Raw genomic sequence first — 8745 nt, 5'->3', positions numbered from 1 at the left:
GACAAGCGTCTGAAGTAAGTTTTTATTTGTTGATGCTTTGTCTAATTACTCAGATTATGTTGTGAAAATTTATAAAATGACTTGAAGTATAGATAATTTCCCAATTGATAAAAATTAAGTTTTTATAAACAAATGCGGCTAAACGAAACGGCTAATCCGTTCTTTCAGGTAAACAAGGCAAGGCCAGAGTCCCAGAGTTACACGCTTTACCTTCCCCATCGTACTAGATTTGGCAACTAGCTAGAAAACAGACGCTTAATATACTAAGAATGACTTTGAATTTTCTTTTGCAAGGTTAATGTTTTAATTTCGATGTCTCATCAGTGATTCACTACGTTATCATCACTATATCGTATTAACAATCTGCTTCAATTTCCCCGTATATGTACACTTCCGTGAGTGGATATATAATTGATTACCTTAGATTTTTAGTATTTATTAGCATGAAAACTCTGTCTTTAGTGATTTTATTCTCTCATTTCGTTATTTTTCCTATGTATACCTATATTACTTAGTAGAACCTTGTATGACAAGTTAATAACTATTCGTTTTGACCTACACGAATGTTTCCAAATTGAAAAGTTATGCTGGCTCATGGCAGTAACAAATCTCATGCCGCTTGTCATTTGCTCAGCGAAATTGATGCTCGGATTGGTGACTATTAAGAAATTAACAGATGCCGTCTGCACATAAGACATAGATATCGAAGAAGAAGGACGTGGGGTAGCAACCTCACTCCATGTATATTTTCTCGGAAAAAAAAAAAATAATAATAATAATTTTAGCGCTACCACATCTAAGGGAAAAAGGTTCGCGATTTAAAGAAATTTAATTTGAACCACTGTGCCCAACAGTAAACGACCAATATTTTAAACAACGAACAAGGTTTTGAAATGATGCAGTTTACTTGTCATAAATACACCAACAGCAACATTTCAACTTTTATTAACGGACAGCAAGCCCAATAATCCTAGATGCGAACGAACCCAGCAGCTTATGATTGAACAGACATAGTCATCTTCACATAGATGGAGCATATCCCCAGTTGGGCGAGGCGGAATTGGGGGACAATAGAGGAGTTTAATTACTAACGGAGATTGAGCTGACTTGGCAAGGGATCACCAAATAATGCAGGCCCATGCAGCGTGACTAGGATCACATCAGTTTAGTTTGCCAATGATACTAGGATACAATATTGGGTTGTATCAGACAGCTGCAATGATTTTAGTACGATAGTAATTATTATTATTGCCATTATTGTACTCTGGATACTTCTGTTTTCTTATTCTTTTATTAGTTTTCCCATTACAATATTTTAATTGATTTGATTTTAAACACAATTCTTAGCTAGATTAGATACAATTTGCTAGACGTTTTATACCACTTCATGCACTCAAGAAAAACGAAAGGTATTTTAGTAACGCTGATGATGGCATGTGTCGACAATGACAGCATGGCCCCCTCTTCATAACTGTAGGGAATGGGCCAAGGGAGACAGAGCCATCAAGTTGCTTCCTTGGCAACAGATTGGACACCTGCTCGGAGCTCAGTAGCCTCTTATGTTTCTGACATCCTTGAATTGAGTCTGCTGATTTCTCGGCTCAATAAGACTGAAGAAATTATCAGTTACTTTGTAAAGTTTGAAAGTATTCTATAAAATATTTATGGATTAAGTGAACGTCTTTAAACGGTTTAAGGAGTTTGATTTTCCTCTGTACCTCTAAATGTTTGTAACAATTATTATTGCTGGCATCGTTAACTATAGTCCCTGTGACGTCAGATTTCTGAAATAACGATAAATATGGTTGCCAATTATTTGCACCTGTTGCGCTTGCATAGTTTCGCTGTGTGGAAATGGGTCCTCGTGACTGTTTGAATATTAATTTAGTCTTTATATGTGTGTAAAAATTTGCATTTTTACAAAAATTTTTCAGTGTATTTTCCAAGTGTTCTATATAACTTTTTTTTTTATAATTTTGCTCTCTCTCTCTCTCTCTCTCTCTCTCTCTCTCCTCTCTCTCTCTCTCTCTCTCTCTCTCTCTCTCTCTCTCTCTCTCTCTCTCTCTCTCTCAAGCATCACTTGTAATAACTCTGGGGCCTTATGTCATGGCTGACGATGTGAAGCTGGATAATCACCTCAAATTAAATCTGAATAGGATAGGCTTAGATGGACACCCACCCCTCACCTGTCAGTCTTTAGCCGGCCTACCAAGACTTGGGGAATAAACAATCTCTCTCTCTCTCTCTCTCTCTCTCTCTCTCTCTCTCTCTCTCTCCTTCTCTCTCTCTCTCTCTCTCTCTCTAAATTTTGGCGGCCAAGCAACCAACAACTGCGCTCAGTTGTTAGTATAGGTTACATGTCTTCAAGGACCGGTTTCATAATGAATGCGATTTGTGGTTTTCCTTGCTTGTAAAATGCATGAGAGAGAGAGAGAGGAGAGAGAGAGAGAGAGAGAGAGAGAGAGAGAGAGAGAGAGAGAGAGAGAGAGAGAATACATTTGAACGCAAGGTTTTCTCTTTTTTTTGACCATCGTTGAACTAGACTGCCGACTTTGCAAATCTTTCTTGGATAATGATGATACTTTTTCAAATGACTAGATTTTGTTTTGCTGTGATGGTCGAGCTTCCCTCATAAAAGGTATACTGAATGTCGTATTTGATGTTTTTTACGGAACTATATGTTTTGTTGTATCAGCTACGTGAGGCTGAAAATTTCTTCTCTGGTCTTGCATTAAGGAATCCCATTTCTCGCTGTGGGAAAGATGCGTTTCCAGATTATTGGTACATTTCTACTTGGTTGCGTGTCCGTATCGGTTATTGATCTGTTGCTTGTAATATTGCAAGTAACATTTTGGTTTTTAGTATTGTTGGAATTCAAGGACTTTAAGTTTAATAAAAGGTTTGCTTAAACCCATCCATAAATTTTCATTTCTGGGTGAATTAGTATTGTAACGATAGCTCTGTTTAATACCAGATGCACGTATACAAACGTGACCATCAATTCAATAATAATAAAGATGTCGTGTGTGTGGGTGTGCTTGCACGCGCGTTCCATTTAATTAAGACCTGGCTAAGGTCAAAAGGTTTGCCAAAGCTCTTAACACTTGATAAATAATGTATTTAGTAGATATTCCTCCATGATTGCTAATTTCCTCTTATCGATTTTGACGTTTCTACGACGAAACGTGGACAGCCTTGTAAGTAAAGCAGGGCAAGGACGCAGAAACACACTTGCTGGTGGGAGGTGCACACTACATGACATAGGTTGTGCGTTACACTTTGCGAGTATTCTATTTTTTTTTTCCTTTTTTGTCAATTTATTTTTTTCCACTTTGGCATTTCTTAATTTATCTTTCTGTTCTTTTTTTCTCTTTCTGTCGTTTTATATTTTTCCTCTTATTTTTTATTTTCCACTGTTTTTTTTTATTTTCCTCTTGTTCTTTTTTATTTTCCCTTTTCTGTTCTTTTTTTATATTCCCCCTTTCTATTTTTTTTTTCATTTTCCCTCTGTCCTTTTTTATTTTTTCGCATTTTTGTTCTTTATTTTTCCCTTTTTGCATTTTAATTTTTATTTTACTCATTTTTTTTTCTGTGAAATGAGGTTGCCTAGAGAAACACGTCAAAATAGATCCACTTTACTTTTTGTTCAGTCACAAACAATAGTTCTATATCTCACAAGTGTAAATTAATTTATGAAGATTTGATGAATTTAGAACAGCCTGGCAGTTGGGATAAATTTATTTATATTATCTTGGATGCACATCCCACGTGCATTACCTTTGGTAATAATGCCCTCGTACGATGGGGCCTTGATTGATCATAATTAGTAAGAGGCACGCATGACTCATTACGGGGAAGCATTTTCACAATCATAACACCTGGTGTTGGCGATTTAAGAGAGACACACATTTGATTGTTTCTAGGCCTCTTTATCTTGAAGAGTGTTCAAGCAGTCTACTGAAGTACTCAATGTTCTCCTTTGAATTTTTCTTACTTTGATAAGAGCACAAAGTCAATTGAAATCACCTAACGTTGCTAAACTGGTGCTTTGTAATTGTATCGTCTTTTGCTTGATTGTTGATAATGTTAATTATAATATTAATAATAATTTTAATCATTTTAGTAATTTTAAAAATGATATTCTTACCTTCCTTAACGAGTCTTGGGATGAATATGTTTAAGTTATTAAGTCTGATTTTATTTTCCTCATTGAAAATAAGTCCTCTCACACGCATAACATTTCTACTACACACACGTGCATGTATATATATATATATATATATATATATATATATATATATATATATATATATCTGTCTGTGTGTGTAATGGGATTTCCGTAATATTTCTTATGTCCCAAATAATTCATTGAAAACTTTGTGCTTTTAGACATTGCCACATTACCTCACGAAAAAAATAATCGAGTCAGAATGGCAGAAAGAAGCACTTATAGGCTGTTACATATTTTAGTAAATCCCATGTTTTCTTACTGCTTTAATATATATATATATATAATATATATAATATATATATATATATATATATATATATATATATTATATATACATACACACACACACACACACACACACATATATATATATATATATATATATATATATATATATATATATATAATTATATATATATATATATTTAAAGACCATTGGTTGTTTCACATCATAACCAATGTTCCTGATGTAACATTGTTATTTTTAGAATTTTAGGTTACCCAATGAATATAATTTATATATTGACATTTGTGTCTAGTCGGAGAAGACAGAAAATCTATAAATGTTAAGGTTAGTAGGTCATGGGAAATATGACGATTATTTTTTTTTTTATATATATAGCCTATATAAAATGTATGTAAGCTCTGGATTTATCTTAACATTTTAATACTTTTACTTCATTCTGTATCCTATTTCTTCCGCGATAACAGTGAGAGAGATCAACTTAATTCATGTCTTTCATTACTCAAGATGTTTGGTACCAGTAGTTTCCTCTCTTATTTAGAAATGGTAAAACGGAATTTTTAAACGAAAAATCAGAAAGGTTGTTAAGAAAAGGTTATAATGAATAAGCCTTCTCTAAACTCGGAATTTCAAGGGGAATATTACGTGGATACACAAAAGAAGGAAAATTAAAATCCGGCAAGCAACCTATTTGTTATTATGAACCAGCAAATTTTGATGTATACCAATAAAAAAACAAGATAGCTTATTTGAGAAAAATACTTTGTGTTTGGTGCTGGTTTAGAGAAGCGCTAGGAAGCGGTGGGTGTTAGAAGTCGTAACTTGTGCTCTTACCATGAAAAATAATGTTCGATATAGTCTTTCATTAGTTATTTGTTTATCGAACTCTTTAAAGTTTAGAGTTTCATTGCATTTTATAAATCCTCATGACTTCCAGAGGGGTTTATAGTAGCTTCCAATGTATGTACGCACTCTATAACTGATTTCTTTTGTTGGCAAGTACAATTTCCCCCACTTTTAAATGGAATATGCGGTGTTTTTTTTTTTCTTTTTTTTTTAACATTATTATCAAAGGATGCTGGGGATTACCTTTAAATATTTTGGTGTGGAAATTGTTCATGTTATCAAAGGGAGATTGTTTTTTTCCGGCGAACAGTTTTCAAGCGATTTAGGGTTTCCTTTAAACAGTCAGATTTTGGCTTTTTTATTTTTGTTACCTCGGGAATTGGGATGGGTGCATAACAGATTATTTTTTCTTATCAGGGAATTCCTTATATGAATTATATAATCTATCATAATTAACATTTTAAATTGGAATAACTTACCAAAAGTAAGGGTACCTCCTCTCTCTCTCTCTCTCTCTCTCTCTCTCTCTCTCTCTCTCTCTCTCTCTCTCTCTCTCTCTCTCTCCTCTCTCTCTCTCTCCAATATTATTACCGGTAAATGAATATACTTTTGTCATATGTTGAAGTTATGAAAACCCAAATTGTAATACATGCATTACCAAAGTCCAATTCATAAACATTTTTGCCAGTCGTAGAATGTAAAGTGTATATTTAATTTTTTTTTCAATATTCTACTTCAGAAGCTAATTCAATGAGGATTTTTATGATAATTATACACAATTGAAATTCATATAACCCTAAACACAGTTTTCTCCTAGAAAACCTCTCTCGGATAAGAGAAAGTAAGTCGCTGATTGCATCCTTACAAAACCACCGGCTGTCTTTCTTGAAAAGGTCTCGATTAAGCCTACATGTACACTGTTGATGTTCCCACAAGAATTGACAATAGAATATACAAGTTCACTAAATATATGCCAACAAGTGTAACAGGTTTGTCTGCTATTTGATTTTTGCTTATAAACATTATGTAAATTAGATCTCCATAAAATCAAATTCTAGCTGTAACTTCGCATTTAAAAGTGACATAACGGTGTATTGCTCGAAAGTCTTTAGACTTATAATTACTATTGATGAATTACAGTAAATGAATATTATGGTCCAGTTTCCAGCAGTTTTACTTGTATAGATTTTGTGGCAAAGATTTACAGTATACGAATAATGCACACATTCGTTATTTATACATAGATGCATACAGGCACTAGTCTAAGTGGGGATATTTTTTCGTGGTGAAAAGATTTATGTATCGCCTTGATCAGCAAAGCTGTACTGGTCAGGCCTACCCATATTGGGTTGGTTTTCTGTGAGCGATCAGACAAAAGTCTCCCGCCATCACCAGTGCGCAGTTGGCCAATGTGGTGATGAGCACTGGCCAAACCCCAGACATGAATAAAGACATGCCTGAGGCTTTGGTCCTGCACTGGACTATAAATGGCTGCTTTTGTTGTTGTAATTATATATATATATATATATATATATATATATATATATATATATATATATATATATATATATATATATATATATATATATATATATATATAATCATAAAACTATTTTATTCAAATTTTTTGAACAATAGCAACGTCGTGAATCAAAGTAGCGATAATAATGTTGATATTAATATTAATGACAATAGTGATACCCTTTTGCCAGCAACGTCACATTGAGAATAACAACAAAGACCATAGCAAATTGTGTTGGATAGGTAGATAGACATCGATTCTTCGTTGAGGTCATATCGGACGTTTTATCGATCCCCGCCGGTAATCTTCAACGCACTAAGAAATGGCTGTGTGTGTGTGTGGGGGGGGGGGGGGTTGCATGGTGGTGGCTCGTTCTATAGGTTGGGTACGTCAGGCGTTACGTCACGCAGACAAGCTTCATGGTGGAAGGACAGAGCTTCATTGTCTTTTGTTTTATTTTTCTCCTAAGTCATGCTGAAACCTTATGAATGATCATAGCCTAGTATAGTGGTCGATGCAGAATCTCTTCTAAAAATTGGACTGTTGACAACGCACGAAAAGAAAGAGAGCATATTATGAAGATGATAATACAGTGGGTAATTTACTTATAGCTTGCGTCAGCTATACATTTTATTCCGAATTTGAAAGGTAATATTTTTATACAATAGTGTACATTATATTTTGTCTTTTTTTATGGTTTTATATTTTTTATTACAGAGAATTTCCATGTATCTGTTTTTAATTTTGTATTTAAGCATGATATATCTCAACAATATTCTGGAACAATTATATGAATCATGGTCGATTTGTTTTATCAGATAACCGAGGTCAAAATAGTTCTATTCTTATTGTTGCCTTGGTAACAACCTGAACTGTCAAAATATCTTGAAAGCTATTCAACCCGAGAAGGTTATTTACTAAGAATATCTACGCCATTTTTCTTCAAATACTGAACTCCTGCACGTGAATTATCTCGCAAACCTTTCGACTGTAAGGCCTGTCTGCTATTTGAATTTCTCTTAGCTGACACGTGTTAAAGTATCATGGCCAAAGACATGCTATCTTTGTAGAATATTGTTCTTGTTTATACCAAAACTTTTTGGTATTTGCAAGAGTAAATTTCACCCAAATGTCATATCTTTTGAAGCACTATAAGGAACGGTCTGTGTATTTCTGAATATTTAGTTGTGACCAAGGTTGTGACTATTTTCTGTGTATATCAGCGTTAAATATTTAGTGATTTTATAATGGCCTTTTGTGTCAAATGTATGTTCTGATCAAGTGTAAAATACCTGTCATTGTTTACACAATAGAGAGAGAGAGAGAGAGAGAGAGAGAGAGAGAGAGAGAGAGAGAGAGAGAGAGAGAGAGAGAGAGAGAGATTTTTCTGCCAGTTTCCAAGGTATACAGTATAACCATGCTGCTGCCATACTGTATGATAGATAAAATTTTGTCCATATATATTACAAGAAATAATTTTTTTTAGTATTATCATCATAGTTACTTCAGAATAAAGAAGTATGTTTATGTTTGGAGGTGCACTTGAAGCATTTTTAAAAATATATACTTTAATTTTCCTGTTGCCAACAATGGAAGTTATCGTTTCACCTTTGCTTGTTGGTTATTAACAATCACTGACTTGCACTAGATTTTAATTAAAATTTATAAAATAAAAAAATGGGCTTTTATCAAATAAGATACTCTGAAATTTAGAACTTATCTTTATTGGAGGATTTAGCTAATATTTATCAGTGGATTTTTAAGATATGTGGTGGAAATGAGGGCAGAGGGTTTGGTTACTTCTCAAAGAATGATTTTATTACTTCCGTCAACGAAGTTGGAAGAAGGCTGTTTTCTCCTCTATGTTTTTTGTGAACTGCTTCCAGGCTACAAATTTAATCG

The 8745-nt window shown here is 33.8% G+C and overlaps 1 protein-coding gene across 1 annotated transcript in view; it reads left to right on the top strand.

Annotated features, from left to right (window-relative positions):
• Pink1 (PTEN-induced putative kinase 1) overlaps nucleotides 1-8745 on the top strand; it is a 63447-nt gene that overhangs the window by 15095 nt on the left and 39607 nt on the right. The window lies entirely within an intron of this gene.

Source organism: Palaemon carinicauda, chromosome 22 (genome assembly GCF_036898095.1).
Source record: "Palaemon carinicauda isolate YSFRI2023 chromosome 22, ASM3689809v2, whole genome shotgun sequence".
NCBI lineage: Eukaryota > Metazoa > Arthropoda > Malacostraca > Decapoda > Palaemonidae > Palaemon > Palaemon carinicauda.
This window is presented reverse-complemented; position numbering and strand designations above follow the sequence as displayed.